The following is a 17,896-nucleotide window of genomic DNA, read 5'->3' on the forward strand; positions in this document are numbered from 1 at the left end:
GGAGCATAAGCCTGTTTGCTTCACCAGGAAGCTACAGCTTCACACTCGAGGGGATCATAGCATTGTTCTACCAAGGAGATTAACCCACTTTCCTTCCGCTGTCAGGTATCAGATTGTGAGGGTGGGGGAAGGCAGGCACATGCACAGTAGAAGTCAAAATGGTGCAGGGGGAGGTGCTTGACCAAAGAGGCCCATCAATCCAACTTGGTTGGGAGATGGGCCCTTCAAAAGGCCACAAATGCTTGGGAAGTTGATTGGTTCTTTTGAAAAAGCACCTGGTTTGTTCCAAACCCAAACTAATACAACCCCAGGAGAACAAAGAAGCATGCTTGTGATCTCTCTCCCCTGCAGCCCGCCCACCTCCCTTCCTCCCTCTGTCCTTCCCTCTGTCTTTCCCTCCTGCACCTGGTAATGCACTCACTTTCTGTATTTGCATTCTCTCACCTCAGAGCATGAAACCATGTGAGTCTAGCAGCTTATGGGGCCTGCAGAAGACTGCATGGGCTCAAAGGACTGAGTTTAATATGAAGCAGAAACTCTGGATGCTGGATTTTGTTTTGATCTTGCTGAGAACATGGCTGGACTTTTTCCATGGTGGGATAGAGGGAGGTGGGACATCGGAAACCCACGGGAGCAGCTTGTTTCCACCTGAATAAATCTTGTCACACCACAGTCTCCCATGTGTGGGTCCTTGGAATGTTTTCCTCGCAGTCCTGTGGAAGAACCTGATTTATACTGACAATAGTGATTAGCGTATTCTAGATGTTAAAACAGAAACTTCGTTTATGGTGCATACAGAAAAGATTGATACTCTTTAGCTAACTAAAGAGCAATGTGGTAGCCAGAAAAGCTCATGTAAGTTTGGACTGTATGGATAAAACTCAAGTGAGAGAGATAATGCCCCTGCTTCATTAGGTTGCACTTGGCTGGATTTACTCATGGGATCTAGACCAACTGCAATTATGGCATGGTATAGAGACCCTCCAGGGAAAGGCTCGAAACTAGTTCCCATAAAGACTGGTTTTAAAAAAAGGTAACAAAATTAGAATTATGTAAGTTAAGGATCACTCATTCTAGTTTGGGGTTGTTAACAGTGAAGATGACAAATACTTTGCATGTTTGCTGTGCTCAAGGCACACAGTAAGGGCTTTTACACATGTCCTCTCAGTCTGCAGGACAGAAGATTCAGAATACTCACTTGTTCACTTGAATGTATTTGGAGAGAGAGCAAATGAAGGAGGGGTTGCTCAGCAAGATGCCAAGTGGTAGAGCCAGGAACAGTGGATTGAATCCACAGGGAGACAGAATCTGTCTCTATTAGGAAAGGCACAGTCATAATTGTGCAAGAGGTTGAAATGAGCAACTTGGCTGGCCATATCTATGCCCTTGAGGCTGTCTTTGTTCAGATGTGGAGAAGGTCCCTTGAGGTGTGTTTGGACTAGATAAATACAAAGCTGGTAAACAGCTCAAGAGCCATTAGAATATTTTTGAGCCCACGTACAAATGGTTCTGGAATTCCTTGAACACGTGAATGGGTATTCACGTGAATAAACAGGTATTTAGGTGACAATCTTAAGAGTTTCTCCACCTGCAGCAGAAATGAGATAGGCAATGGCGGAGATGGGAACTTTCTCCAGGACACATTTGATTCCTCTTTCCCAGTAATGTGTCTGGCTCCCCAGTGAACTCCACAGCCACCAAGTTCGAAACCCTGCAGACTCTCCCCCCATAGGAAATGGGCAGGTTCTGCTGGATCTGAGAGCAGGCCAAGTGGTTCCATTTGGTCCTGGAGGGCTTTCCACATTTAGTCCTCTAGAGAGCAAAAGAGAAATCATTGCATATTCCCAGGCCCAAGTCTGTCCCAGGTTTTCAGCCTTGTTGAAGAAGTGGAATGTCAATATATAAAGCAGAGAAAAAAGATACTGGTGTAGCTTTTACATCCAAATTTATAATGTTCTTTGAAGACGAAACAATACCAATACTGCTTTACTATTGGGGTTAATGGATAACAGCAGTCAGTATATCAAATTTATTATTCTTTTAAGCCGTCTAATGTGGAGATAATTTTGATGCTGATGGGTGTGTGATTGCTATTTTTAAACTGTTAAAGTTGCAAGAAAACCTAAAATGTGTATAAAGTCAAACATTTTGGGGATTTTTTATGTGCGTGATTCAGAGATAGCTGCAGAAACTTTTAAAATGTGCAGAAAAATAAGTTAATCTGTTAACGTGTTTTGTTGGTCTCTAGTATAAAATATAACATACTTAATTGTGCACATTTAAAATTTTTAAGTAGCCTTGTTTGGTGTGGCTCAGTTGGTTGGGCATTTTCCCCCAAATTGAGAGGTCACCAGTTCGATCCCTAGTCAGGGCATATGCCTACGTTGTGGGCCTGGTCCCTGGTTGGGGCGCATGCAAGAGGCAGCTGAATGATGTTCCTGTCTGACATTGATATTTCTCTCCCTCTCTTTCCCCCTTCCTTCTCTCTCTCAACATATTTTTTTAATATTAAATGTATTTTACTTACCTCAATATATGACAAAATATCATTTCAACATGCAATCAAAGCACTTTAATTTTTCCAAAATTATTTTGTACTAGTTTCAGGTGTACAGCATAGTACAATGACAATGTACATAGACAATGATATTTTGCAGCGTGGTTCCTGTCAGGATGGGCAGGGTAGAACAAAACGACATCTGGACTACAATTAATCATGGCAGCTGAACTATAACCCAGAAGAGCTGGCTGACGTCAAATCAAGGTGTGAAGAGAACCACCGATGACATGTTGCCTCTTCGTTCACAAGGGACCAATACCCAGATCCCATGGAGAGCCAACCCAAAATAAAACCCCGCCACTTTCCCTGCCCACCGTGTGGACCGGGAAACCACCCGGGTACGCAAACTCCAATAAAAAGCTTTATGTTGCCTAACTTTGTGGCTGATTGGCATTTATTCCTCGGAGGAGTCTAAGAAAACCTTTCATTTGGTGCCGAAACCTGGGAGGAGTTGCTGTCTGCTGAAGAACGCTCCTCTCCCTACTCCCCAAGGAGGCCTCACGGCTACCCCACCAGTCCAAGCACTGAACCAGGGTAAGTGCCGCCATCCCTCAACTTCCTGGTCCTTGGACTCTGATGCTGGGTCCCCGTCCATCAGAGAGTCTGCTCTCCCTGCCGAAAATTGTAGCACTACGTCGGGGGTAGCCCTTCCAGGAGAAACTGTTCTCCCTCCGGGATTCAAGAACTGGTGGAGACTTCATCAGTTCTTGATGGAACTGGAGTTTCATTGGAAACTCCATTTCTGTCCAACTTGGTTGGTGACTTGAGTTGCGGGATGCCAATTCTCGGTCACCGATCTTCCATCCTTGGGGCCAGGAATCGGGGGGCAGGGGTCCAAACCAGACCCTAACTCACCTCTAGGGTGCCTGGCCTCAAACAAAAATGGCTGATTTTTCTGTCACTATGGCCTGGCCGTTATATCAGCTCAATAATTGCAAAACCTGGCCTCCTGAAGGCACTTGCGATTTTGTTACCCTTACTGACCTTAATATGTTTTGCAGACGGACCGGCAAATGGTCTGAGGTCCCCTACATTCAGGGCTTTTGGGCCTTGCACCCCCACCCAGATCTGTGCACTCAATGCTCCACAGCCCAAGTTCTCCTCGCCCAAGGAAACCCTGAACCTGTCTGGCCTACTAAGCCTACTGCCCCAGAACTTCCCTCCTCCTCTTCTGATTCCCCTGAAGATCTTGCTTCCCCTCCTTCTCCCCCTCCTCATCCGCTCCTGCCAACAGCCACTCCAGTCCCAGCCCTCCCCTCTCAATCGGATTCTCCCCCTCCCTCTGAAAACCTTTCTTCCCCGGTCAGCTCACACACCCGCTCCCGCCTCAATCTAGAGCCCCTAGACCTCCCGTATTTGCCCCCTCCAAAAAGTAGTGGGAGCAGAAGTTGTCATTCGGGTACACGGGCCTTTCTCAATAGCTGACCAGCAGCAGTACAAGGAAAGGCTAGGGAACTTTTCTGAGGATCCCTCGCGATTCATCAGTAACTTCCATATTTTAACCCTTGCCTTTGATATGGCCTGGAGAGACCTTTACATAGTTCGAACTACCTAGTTTCTTTTGGAGTGTCGCTCTCCAAAAGAAAAGTGACTAATTTGGTAAGGGGCCCAAAAACATGCAGATCAATTGCATACTGAAGACCCCGGTAATGCAAGGCCTGCAGCTGAGGCTGTCCCAGATCATGAGCCCAACTGGGACTATAATACACCAGGAGGAAACAGAAGTAAATCTGTCAGGATACAGTGCTTATTGGCTGGAATGAGGGCCTGTGTCAAAACGCCAGAATTACAAGGTTAAGGAAATAACAAGGAAGGGAAGAGAACCCTGCACTCTTCCGCAACAGACTGGTAGAGGCCTTTCAGAAATACAATAATATAGACCCATTGTCTCCAGAGGGACAGGTATTAATAGGACAGCACTTTATAACCCAGTCAGCCTCTGATATTGGTAAAAAACTTCAGAAATTACAAATGGGACCCCAAACCCCTTTGGCACAACCGATGGATGTTGCCTTCTCAGTCTTAATCAATCGAGACTTAGAGGAGAGACAGGCCAAGCTAATTGCATTAGCTCTTAGCGGCAACATTGGTTATAGCCACCTCAAGGTAACCTGGGAAAGCCACCAAGGTGTGGAGGGCACAAGGAATAAATGTGCTTTAGGTGCAAATGCCCTAGACACCGGGCAAAAGAATGCACTAAGCCACCCCCAGGGCCATGTCCCAAGTGCAAAGGAACAAACCTTGATCCCTGGCACTGGAAGGCGACTGCCCCCATTCCCAGAGTGGAAAGGGGTCATCTCCTATGGCCATGGTGGCACTTGAGGACTGAGGGTGCTCGGGGAGCAGGTTGGCCCCAGCCTACACCAGCATCTCGATCTCCAACCAAGAACCCCGGGTGACTCTTGACATGGCAGGTAAGAAAATTAATTTTCTTGTTGATACTGGGGCCACTTACTATGTCCTTAGTTCATATGCTGGTCCTTTCTCTTCTAACTCAAGAAGCATTATGGGGATTGAAGGAAAATCTAAGACTTGTTTTTACATGCCCCCTATCACTTGTCAGTTTGAAAGCCAAAATTTTAAGCATTCTTTTCTGGTTATTCCACAATGCCCTATGCCATTGCTAGGATGAGACTAGGAACTATTCTGAGGTTTCAGGAGGTCCTAGATAAGGTCCTTATAATTATGCTAGCTTGTGAAAACAAGAAGGAAAATAATATCCCAGAGCAGATTTTATAAGAAGTAGATCCCCTAGTTTGGGACTCTGGCATTCCTGGCCAGGCCAGCACTGCCCAATCAGTCCAAATCCACCTAAAGCCTTGGGGTAGTTTATATCCACAAGAAACAATATCCCATCAAGCGAGAGGCTTTAGAAGGTCTGCAGCCCATCATAGAGAAGTTTATTACACACAGGCAGCTGGTACCCTCTCAATCCCTCTGCAGTACTCCCATCCTCCTCATTCTTAAGCCCACAGGGGAGTACCAGTTAGTCCAAGACTTAAGGTTAATTAATGAGGCTGTCGTCCCTTTACATCCCCTTGTGGCCAACGCATATACTATCCTCACCCAGGTACCAGACTATACTCGGTGGTATACAGTCTTAGACTTAAAAGATGCATTCTTTTGTATCCCTGTCCACCCAGATTCCCAGTACCTGTTTGCATTTGAGTGGGCAGACCCCAAAACAATGGCCCATCAACAGTATATACCTGGACAGTGCTACCGCAAGGTTTTAGAGGACAGCCCCCATCTATTCGCCAGAGTGTTGGAGAAGGAGCTAAGAGATTTACAGCTGCAAGAAGCAGCAGTCTTACAATATGTAGATGATATCTTAATCTGTAGCCCCTTGAAGGAAGCCTCAGATCGCAACACTATCCTAACTCTGAACTTCCTTGGGGGCCGGGGATATGGAGTCTAAGAAAAAGGCCCAAATTTCCAAGCAGAGAGTAAACTACTTAGGATACGTCTTAACTCCAGGATCTAGGCAGCTGTCACCAGAAAGAATAAAGGCAGTTGCCAAGCTGACACCACCTGCTACCAAACGGCAGCTCCGCTCTTTCCTGGGAATGGCTGGGTTCTGCAGGATTTGGATTCCAAATTTTGGGCTAATTGTAAAACCTCTGTACAAGGCTACTAAGGGTCCAGACATTGAACCCATTATATGGGAGAAGCAACAAGATTGAGCTTTTAATAAACTCAAGCAGGCTCTAGTCGAGGCCCCAGCCGTAGGCTTCCCTGACTTACACAAACCTTTTTCCTTAATACATAACGGAGAAACAGGGAATAGCATTGGGAGTCTTAGTCCAGCGACTAGGAAATAAATCACGACCTGTTACATATTTCTCTAAAAAGCTGGACAGTGTCGAAATAGGGTGGCCTCCATGTCCTAGAGCAGTAGCAGCCACAAACGCATTAACTGAGGAGGCTGCAAAGCTGATGCTTGGATAAAAGTTAGAAGTTCTAACTCCACATCAAGTCCCAGTTACATTAGAAACGAAAGGGCATCTCTGGTTAACAGGAAATAGATTGACCAGATATCAGGCCCTTCTAGACAATCCTGAAATAACTATAAAAACTTGTAATATCTTAAATCTGGCCTCCTTAATGCCTATAGGATCATCTCCAGATTTAGTTCATTACTGCTCAGACATTATTAACCTCACCTATTCCAGCAGGGCTGATTTATTAGACAGGCCCTTAGATAACCCTGATGAAGAGTAGTTCACTGATGAGAGCAGTTTTGTAAGAGTGGGAAGCAAAAAGGATATGCAATGGTTAGTTTACATGACATTGTTAAGGCACAACCTCTTCCACCCTCAACCTCAGCCCAAAAGGCGGAGATTATAGCTCTTACCTGAGCTCTCATTCTAGGACAAGGGAAAAAGATTAATATCTATACCAAATATGCCTTCCTTGTTCTACACACTTATACTGCCATCTGGAAAGAAAGGGGACTCCTTACTACAAGAAATTCCCCCATTAAGCACCAGCAAGAAATCCTAAATCTGCTGGAAGCAGTTAGACTCCCCAAACAGGTAGCAGTAATACACTGCAGGGGTCACCAGGATATGTCCCCTATTACCACGGGAAACAGAAGAGCAGATCAAGAAGCTAGACGAGCAGCTCAGAGGCCAATCACAGAATTGGCATTGTTCCCTTCCATAGACAATGCTGACCTACAGCCTGATTACATGTCAGAGAAGAAATCACGGGCTATAGAGCAAGGGGGCATTTAGGAAGGACCCTGGATTTACATTGACCAGAAACTTCTCCTTCCCCAGTCCTCTCAATGGAAGGTTTTAAAGGCCTTGTATGACTCCACATAGGAAGAGATGCTACTACAGCATTAGTTAATAAATTATTTACAGGGGAAGGGCTAATGACTACCATAAAGAATATCTGTCAATCCTGTTCACTATGCACCTACAATAACCCTGAGAAAAGGCCATCCCTCCCCCCCCCCCCAGAACCTGTTCAGTAGAGGGGAACATATCCAGGAGAGGACTGGCAGATTGATTTTACCAAGACGCCCCCCTGTAAAGGATACAAGTGTCTACTAGTTTTAATAGACACCTTCACTGGATGGATAGAAGCCTCCTACCAGGACGGAGAAGGCCACAGAGGTAGCCAAAACTCTCCTTAGGGAAATAATACCCCGATTTGGTCTCCCATGCTCCCCACAGAGTGATAACGGGCCTTCCTTCACCTCTAAGATCACTCAATCAGTCTCTGAGGCCCTAGGCATAAAATATTACCTCCATTCTTGGAGACCTCAGTCCCTGGGGAAAGTAGAACGAGTTAACTAAACTTTAAAAAGAACATTAGCAAAAGTCTGTCAAGAAACTTCTGAGAACTGGGTTAAATTACTGCCTATAGCCCTCATGAGAATAAGGGGCTCCCCTAAGACTAATACTAGGCTCAGCCCTTTTGAAATGCTATATGGCAGGCCATTCTTAACACTGGATTTAATATTTGATAGCACAACCCATCAAGCTGTGAAGCATACAATAAACTTGGGACAAGTACAGAAAGCATTGCAGGAATATGGGAATAAAGTCTTGCCTTCTCCTAAAGGGGAAGCCCTGGCCACTATCTCTCCAGGGGACTGGGTACTTCTTAAAACCTGGAAAGAAGGATCCCCTGCAGACCAACTTGACCCCAAATGGAAGCAACCCTACCAGGTTGTCCTGAGTACCCCCATGGCTGTGAAGCTATTAAGGAGCGATAGTTGGGTTCATATTTCTAGGATAAAGCTTGCTCCTGTTGATCCAGATCATTCCTCAGACCAGCAGAGAAATCCAGACTCCACATACACCTGTGAGCCGGTAAAAGACCTCAAGTTCCTGTTCAGAAAGAAGACGACTCAGACAGCAGGATGACACCACCTGCTCTGGTGCATATGCAGAGGACCCCAAGCTCCTCTTCCACAGGACTACTCCTAAGTCTGATAAGTAACTTTCTATTTCTATTTTACCCCTTAATCCCTTTTGCTTATGCTAACTCTCCACCTAATACCGCCTATGAATTAGCTAATCATATAGCCCAATCATTAAAGTTAAGTTATTCCTGTTGACCCCTCCTACTGTCTGGTTGCTCATCTCTCTAAGCAGCTGGATCCAACCTTCTGGGGGTGGCAGCCATGTCTCCGTGGCCTGGGTAGTGCCATAGAGTTAGGCAAGGAAGCCCTCAAGCTGAATCTCTGCCAGTCGGTAATCATTTTCTCGCCCCACCACCTTACTGATCTGCTCTCACACTGGGCCCTCTCACTATTGAGCCCTTCACACCTCCAAGAGCTGTACCTTCTGTTAATAGAGAATACCACTTTATCCCTTTGCCTCTCCCCTCAGCTCAACCCGGTCACCCTCTTACCAGCTCCTACCATCGATCCTGAACCCATTCACTCTTGTCCCGAAGCTCTTGACTTTCTTGAGCAGCCCCTAGACAGGGTGTCTGACATTCCACTCCCCAATGCTGACCTCACTCTGTTCGTCGATGGCAGTTCTGTGGTAGGGGCTGACGGAAGGCGGAGGGCGGCCTATGCGGTGGTCACCCTTGCTTCCACCCTAGAAGCACAACTGCTGCCTGAAGGCACCACCTCACAAAAAACCAAACTCATCGCTCTCATCTGACAAAAAAAACAACCAAATGACCATCTACACAGACTCCAAATATGCCTTTCTCATTGTTCACAGCCACTCTACTCTCTGTACTCTCTGAAAGGAATGTGGGTTTCTCACATCTAAAGGCTCTCCCATCATTAATGCATCTCTAATCTCTGAACTCCTCCAAACTTTAAAATTACCTGTAGAAGTAACTGTTGTCCACTGCAAGGGGTATCAAACCTTACAAAACCCCGTCTCCCATGGCAATGCCCGGGCTAATGCCACAGCACAAAAACTGACCACTGGAGCTTCTCCCTCCCTCATATTCTTCCTGTCCACCTCTGTACCTCCTTCCTGTACTCCTCAGGAAAAGTCTTCCCTGTATGCCCGGGGTGGCCACATTGGCAGCAGAGCTTAAATATTCCTCAATGGAAAAATTGCCATTCCCAACAACAGGCTGTTCCCCTCCTCTGAGAAATCCACCAGTCATTGCACATTGGCCCCAAGGCTCTGTTCAAGTTCCTAGATCCCCTCTTCTCCTTCCCAAATCTCCAGTCCATCAAGCAGGTGCACGCTGAATGCTCGGTCTGCTCTAAAACATCAACCCAGGGAAACCTTAAACCCCGGTTTCCAACTCACCACATACAAAGACATCTCCCTGGCCAGGACTGGCAAATTGACTTCACCCACATACCTCCCCACAAAAAAATTCCACTACCTTTTAACTTTTGTTGACACGTTTTCAGGTTGGATTGAGACCCAAACCTACTTGCCCCTCCCTGACGAACCAGAAACAGCCAACCTCTAGCCCCTCCCGTCTACATCCCCTGACAGTAGGAAGTAGCCGGATTGAACACGGCTCCTTTTATCCTATCAAAGAGGTCAGAATGTCAGGATGGGCTGGGTAGGACAAAATGGTGGCTGAACTATAACCTGGAAGAGATGGCGAGGTCAAACCAGGGTGCAAAGAGAACCACCAATGACATGTTGCCGCTTTGTTCACAAGGGACCAATCCCCAGCTCCCATGGAGAGCCAACCCAAAATAAAATTCCACCATTTTCCCTGCTCCGCGCAACTTTCTCAGCCCCACCAATCAGACTGGGAAACCTCGCCTGGGTAGCAAACTCCAATAAAGCTCTATACTGCCTAACTTTGTGGCTGATTAGCATTTATTCCTCAGAGGAGTCTAAGAAAACCTTTCAGTTCCCCCAATATTTCAAGTACCTACCTGGCACCATATATAATTATTACACTGTTGACTATATTCCTGTTGTTGTACTTTGCACCCCAGGACTATTTTGTGACTACAAATTTGTAGTTCATTTTCACCCTGTACCCCCTACCCCTACACTCTGGCAACCATCAGTCTGTTCTTTGTATCTATGAGTCTGTTTTATTTATTTATTTTGCTTTTTAAATTCCACATATAAGTGAAATGTGTTTGTCGTTCTCTGCCTGACTTATTTCACTTAGCGTAATACCCTCTAGGTCCATCCATGCTGTTGAAAATGCTGAGTTGAGTCTTTTTTTATGACCATGGTATATATGGGGTTGGCAAAAGTAGGTTTACAGTTGTGAGTATGTAAAACAGTTTTATTTTTGTATTATTATTATTTATTAGTTATATTATTTTTCATATGAACAACTGTAAACCTACTTTTTCCCACCCCTGCATGTACCACCACTTTTTTATCCACTCATCAATTGATGGACACTTGGGCTGCTTCAATATCATGGCAATTATAAATAATGCTGCTATGAACACAGCTGCATATATCCTTTGAAATGAGTGAAAAACATTTTAATTTTTTAAAGATAGATTTCCACTGGAATGTTACCTGAGATGAGGGGAGCTACAGGGATGAAAGTGAAGATCTGATCCATTCCATTCAGTCATATTTTCATCATGAAACTTGGATTTTAGAAAATTGATTTTTTTCATTTACAAAGCTTTTATTTCCTGGTTTTATTAAAACAATTATGGCACAGTCAAAGATAAGCATACCACACAATTTGTAAATATTGAGGGACAAATTTGGCAGTGCCTGATGCATAGTAAGACCTCATTCTGCCCTGGGAGAATGACATGACATGCTCCAGCATTGCAAGTCTCCCTGCCTTGGTGTTCCCTTCATTTCCTCAAGAACACAGGGAAGAGGGATCCTACTTAGATTTTTCACATACTCCGCAAGAAGTAATAAGCTGTAGGTAAAGTCTGTGCAGCCAGATAGTTGCTTTTCCTGAGGAAGGTCAGTGTTTTAGACAAATGCCTGTCCACTGCCAAGGAGTAAGGTTCAGTCAGGAACATATGAGTCATATGACTGGAGCAATGAGGGCTTCATTCTGAGAAATGGAAGTTGTCAGAGATTTCTCACAGTTGTGAAGAAAACTTATATCTACATTTATGTCCAGTCATGGGTCCTGCCATTGTGTGGTAAATGAAAGAGTTGGGCCCATGAGGTAGAAACAGAAATGTAATGGTAGCTCTAATTCTCTGCACCTATGGCATATTCATATATACCATATTTTGATGTGTACAATGTACACTTTTTTTGCTCAAGTGTTTGAGGGAAAAATAAAGATGTGCATTATACATGGGTATAAAGATACATACCATGGGTATAGTAATCCATGTATAATGCACACAAAAATGTGGGTGCATATTGTACATGGTGAAATACAGTAACCTCATCATGGACTTTGAGAGTTTATATTCTTGAATTCCCCTGTATTGTCATGGAAATTGAGGATAACTAGGTCATAATTTCCTTTTTGTAGAGCTACAGCTCCCTTGTTTTAATTTATCCACGTAATGCTCTGAGATCCTTCTAGAGAACTGGGCACAGGTGTTTCTACCACATTGTTTATGTTGAAGCCATCATTTTTGTGAATTGGGTATAACAAAGAGAGTGATTGTCCTGGGGTTACCACATTGGACCAAACTCTTAGAAAATACTCCCCCAACATCAGATACTCAAGTTCAGCTATCTGAGAGCTGATTTTTACCTACATAAAAGTGAACATGAAACATCTGCATCAAAATAAGTGTGTTATAGGTTTACACACTAAATAGTTCATTCATTCAATAAATATTTGTAAAGTGTTATACTTTGCATGAGCCACTGTGTTACATGCTGCGATTATTGTAAAGAGTAAAGGAAGAGGATATAATTGTAGCTCAGATTCCAAGAGGAAATTTATTATAAGGGATTGAAAGGACATGGCAGCCTCCCCACAGAGTGTGGAGAACCCTGAGGCACAGAGGACAGTGCAGCATGGGCTTGGGGGAGAGAGAGAGACCCCTTCCAGCTGTGGACACTTAAGTCATCTAGAGTAGTGGTTCCACGCCTCGAGCAAGCATCAGATTATCAAGAGGTATTGTTGCAACAGATTGCTGAGTCTTAAACCTCTGAGTTTCTGACTCAAGTGGTCTGAGGTAGGACCAGAGAATTGTATTTCTTACAAATGTCCAGGTGGTGCTGATGCTGCTAGTCTGGGACCACACTTTGAGAGCTTACTGTTCTATAAAGATTGTTTCTTACTTTTTGTATTGTAAGTTTTTCTATTACCATTTAGTCCCCTTACACCCCTTTTCCCCCCACACTGTTACCCCTGTTCATGAGTCTTTTTTCCTTTTTGTTCAATCCTTCCACCCCCTATCCTACCCCACCATAGCTATCATCCTATTCTCTATCTATGAGTCTCTCTCTTACTTTGCTTGTTCAGTTTCTTCATTAGATTTGACATATGCATGAAATCATATAGTATTTGTCTTTCTCTGGCTGCATTTGAAGATGGAGGTAATTAAGTTAAATGAGGTCATAAGGGAGAGGCCCTAATCCAATAGGACTCCTTCTACAAAGAGACACCAGGAGTGCCCTCACATGGAAAAAAGGCTATGTGAGGGAAGACACAAGGAGAAGATGTCTGTTTGCAGGCCAAAGGGAGAGGCCTCAGGAGAAACCAAATGTGCTGACACCTTGATCATAGACTTCCAGCCTCCAGAATGTGCCCTGACCTATGATAAAATTTCTGTTGTTTAAGTCACTCAGTCTGTGGCTTTTTGTTATGGCAGCTCAAGTAAACTAATAAAGGATGCAGCCAAGGTGAGAAACTGAGTCCCGAAGCTGGGGAAGCAGAAAGATTTAGAAATGGATTCTGCAAGTCGATACTTAATTAGGTCCCACCAGGTGACACAACCTCTGTAGAGCTGAAGTGTCGTGGAAAGCATGAAAAGCTAAGATTGTAAGAGGCTGAGCCAGAGGTCCCCAGGTGATGGAGTCCACAAGTTGACCAGTGAGTAAAATGTCTGTCTCAAAGGCTGAAGACTTGAGATCTATCTTCTGTTTTCAGTTGACATCAAGCTCCAGTGATTCTGGTACAAGCTCACAGAAGCTTGAATTTTTCAACATTTTAACTAGAGGAGGGTTGGAGAGAATTAGATCTGCAGTTTTTTTTAAAAATGGGCCATTTCTTGCCCTTAATGTAAATTCAATGTGTTATGCAGTGTTTATATTAATAATCTAAGCTTTAACAATTAAAAAAAACTTTTACTATGGAAAAATTTAGTATATGTGAAAATAATAGCATCAACCTCTATGTATTCATCACATTGGTTCAAGTATTATCTATTTATGGTCATCTCTTTAGTCTCCCACCCCAATTTCCTCATGGATTATTTTTTTAATTTAGTTTTTGTTACAGAACAAACAAGGGGGGCCTGGGATGATATACTATTATTAAAAGAAGTCCCCAGGTCCATTATGTCCACCACCAGAGGAAAGACGTCTCTCAATGCCAGAGATTCGTGAAAAGGAAAGGAAATGTTTATTTAATGCTATACAAACTTAAAGTAGTGACCTAATGTCTTTATTAAAAATCCTAAAGTCCCTTAAAGCACCCACAAACAGACACAGTCCTTCCTTCCTTCCCCCTTTGCCCAGTCCAGAGTACCGTATCTCAGGAAAGGAAATAGAAGTCCATGGCTCAGGCAGTCCTCTGGTTATTCCCAGTTAGTACTCCATCTCGACTGGGAGACCTCCCTGGGTTCCTGGCACCCTCAGCTGTGTTGCTGGTATCTGCTAAAACCAGGTGGTGGTTCCCCCTTCTAAAGCTGTGGGGTCCCCACTCTGGCAAAGGCACGTGGTCCTCTCTCCCAGGGCCACGGGAGTCCCCACTCAGCCAAAACTGCGTGCTTCCCCCTCGTACAAAGCTGTGGGAAGGGGGAGTCCCCACTCTGCCGCGTGGTTCTCTCTTCAATGGCTGCCGTGTCTGGGTTTAAATCCCCATGCCAATCTTCTTCTGCAGCCCTATTTCTGACTCCTCCTACACTCGGGCACACTTGCCCTCAATCTGCTGTCTTCTCCAGCTTTTCTGATCGCCATTGTGGGTCTGGGCAGGTGTGACCCCATGTCATGGAGCAAATCTTCTCCGAGCTCCCACACAGGTTCTGTAACTCGGGGGACCTGCCCCCCAGTCACATCTTGGGGGAAAGTCCCTTTCCATCCCCCTGGCCTAGAGCATGGCCATAGCTATTTAGCATATCTATGTGACCAGCCAAAGGCAGAGGTCTTTATCTGTGTCTAGGATGGACATCTCACCCTGGAACACAATAGCTCAGATACCATCTTGATTGCTTGTAATCCTCCTGAGGCAAAAAGGTGGAACTGCTTATGGTCTCTTAGAGTCAAGGTGGGTCATGTCTTCAGTTCCTGAAACAATAGCTTTTACATGCATTGACTACTAAGCTTATTAGCTATTACCTAAACTAAAAATTTTGAGCTCTTGAGTCCCCCATCAAAATGGTCAGTGAATATGTAATTTCTCTAAGTAATGCCCAGTCCACCCTCTGAAGGGCATGCACCATTTTGCACTTTCACCAGTAATGTATGAGGGTATCTGTTGCCCCATGGCCTCACCAGCAGAGTAGATTGTTAAGCTTAGAAATGGTATCTCAATATAGTTTTAATTTGCATTCTTCTTACTGTAAAGAAGGTTGAACATTTTTTTTCAAGAGCTTAAGATTCACTTGCATTTCTTTTTCTATGGGATGTCTGTGCCTATCTCTTGCCCATTTCTCTATTCTTTTCTGTACTATTTTTAGAATCTCTTCCAGATCAGGGATAGTTGTTTTGTGTTATAAGTCACAAAATTTTTCTCATTTTTTTTTATTTTCTAAAATTGAATTTTTACACTGGATAAAATGTTTTTATGTAGCCAACAATCAGTCTTTTCCCTTGTTTCATCTAAACTTTGGATGCCTGGAAAAGCTTTCCAATTCTTGATATAGAATAATTTGCTCATATTTGCTGCTAGTACTGATATGGTTTCTTTTCTTTCTTTTTTTTTTTTTGAACATTTTATTTTCTCACTTCTCTGGATTTATTCTTCTGTGCAGTGTGAGGAGCAAGTCTGCATTTAATCTTTTTTATGTGTGGTTATCTTGATACCCCAAAAACATTTAAAAACCCAGCTTATCCTCATAGGTTTTGTAACAGAACCACTGAGTTCTATTGCTCTGGGTTCTATTGCCTGCCTCTGAAAAGAACTGTGACTCCCAATGCCAGAGTCTTATAAAAAAGGGAAAGGAACTATTTATTCAAAAGCTAAACAGGTTTAGAATAATGGCAAAATTCTGCCATTAAATTCCACTCCCTTTTAGAAACAACAATAACAAAACAAAACAAAACAAAAAAAACACCCATAATCACACTGTCCTGCCTCTCCTTGCCAAACTCCGCCAGTTAGAGGTACCATCTCTCAGGAAAAGAAATAGAAGTCTGGAGTTTAGCTGGGCAGATTCCCATCTGTATTCTGGCTTCTCCCAGTCATCCATCCTTGGTTATGCTCCTGTTCTTAATCCAAATCTGCATGGCACTTCCTCATGTTGGGCCAGTGGGAGTCCTTCTGCATCCTTTCAAACCACGTGGCTGAGACAGCCTTCTCCACTCCCAAGCCTCATGGTTAAGAGAGAGCATGACTGTCCCACATTTGAGTTTAAATCCTGGCCCAGATCTTCCTTAATAATCTCATTTCTGACTCCTCTCACTCTAAGTTACATCTGCCCTTCCCCATACTCCTGCCTTTCTCAGCTGCCATTGTTAGTCTGGGCAGGCAGACCAGTGCAGCAATCCCTGGCACCCTGCAGGCACAGATATTAGCATTACTAAAACATTGGCCAAGTTCTTCAGATATGCAAAGTAACTCAATGGCCCTGCTCTGCTTCTCCTTCCCCCAGCAATGTTAGTGGGGGGACTTCCATGTTTTGGGGTTTTTAGGCCTACACTCTGTCCTGAACCTCATTCCACACCTGTTACAGTTTGAGTTGACATCTTCATCATATAATAAATGTGTCCATGTATATTGGGACTATTTCTGGATTTTTCTGTTTTCCATTAGTTTGTCTTCTCATGTACAAACCTCACTGCTGAATGATGGAGACTATATAATTTGTTAAATTATGTTTTTCTTGATTTATCAACTTTATTTATCAACTCCTTGTTAAGAAAGACAAGGCTTTGCCAAATTTACTCCTCATTTTTCTTATTCCTCCCCCTACTGTGGGTACTCAGTAGTCTTGAGGGCAAGAGGACTAGTTAGGCTTTAGGACTTACATAGAAAATAACCAGCTCAACCCTTCACTCACCACTTCTTTCCGTCTGTCCTAGCCTGTAGCCAGCCCTATAGAAAAGCAGAAATCAGGGACTTTCTCAAAGAATGTGACACTAACATGTCTGTTAGCTATGCTGCTCTGATCCAAACCAAGGCTGAGGAAAATGATCTGCCATTGTTCATGTGGTCTTTAAGGAAGATTACCTAAAGCAGCATTTCCTAAACACTGATCTGTGGAACACGGGCTTTGCCAGATGGTAACAGGTCTTCATCAGCAAAAGGAAGTCCATGATTAACCAAATGAACAAGTGCACAGCAAAGGACCTGAGAGGGAGAGCCTCATAGGAACCAGTCTGTTCAACTTGGTTTAAACTAGCCTTGGCCCACGGTCTTTGATGCTGAAAGCTTTACTGACAAGTTTTTACCAAAAGCACACACAGGAAATCCACTTTTCCATTTGTCACCCAGTGCTGTTTTCTAGAAAAAAGTCATCTCTTGTGCTGCTCATGGTCCAAAATGCTCCACAAAACAAGTGTCTTTCCAAATTTGTGCAGAGGAGTGAGTGGGAACTGGGGTGTTTGTCCCTTTCTGATGAGCAAGCAGGGCCACATAATTTGTTCCCCTTTTTGCTCAAGGAAACTCTGAGTCAAACTTGATAATTAGTTTTTGTAAAGATATCAGTCTCTATGGTTAAAATATTTCCTTCCTCTTTTCATATTCTTACTGTTTTGCTTTTATTTACTACAATTTTTGGTAAACCCTCTTAAAAATGTTTTAGGAACAGTCAAGGCCAAAATGTGTTTCAAAGGGAAAGCATGACTAAGAAAACCTGACCAATATGACATTTGGTGTTGACAGGTGGTAATATAATGTCTATGATCATGTAGATTCCACAATACAGTCATAGTCTAATCATACACTGTGACAAGTTCCCAGATGTCAAAAATGTTAAGGGGTTTCCATTGTAAGATAATATTTGGCTTTAAAAATCACTACAATGTTATTGTGCCTTGGTGACATATTTGGTGGCAAAAGGAAAAACCTGAGAGAAACTATAGTTTTACATGTCTGTTTTGGGGAGGAATGTGGACTTTATTTAACTAAGAGAATAAATAGTTTAGA

The sequence above is a fragment of the Phyllostomus hastatus genome, unplaced genomic scaffold (assembly GCF_019186645.2).
Source record: "Phyllostomus hastatus isolate PE091 unplaced genomic scaffold, TTU_PhHast_1.1 phas_scaffold_78, whole genome shotgun sequence".
Classification (NCBI taxonomy): domain Eukaryota; kingdom Metazoa; phylum Chordata; class Mammalia; order Chiroptera; family Phyllostomidae; genus Phyllostomus; species Phyllostomus hastatus.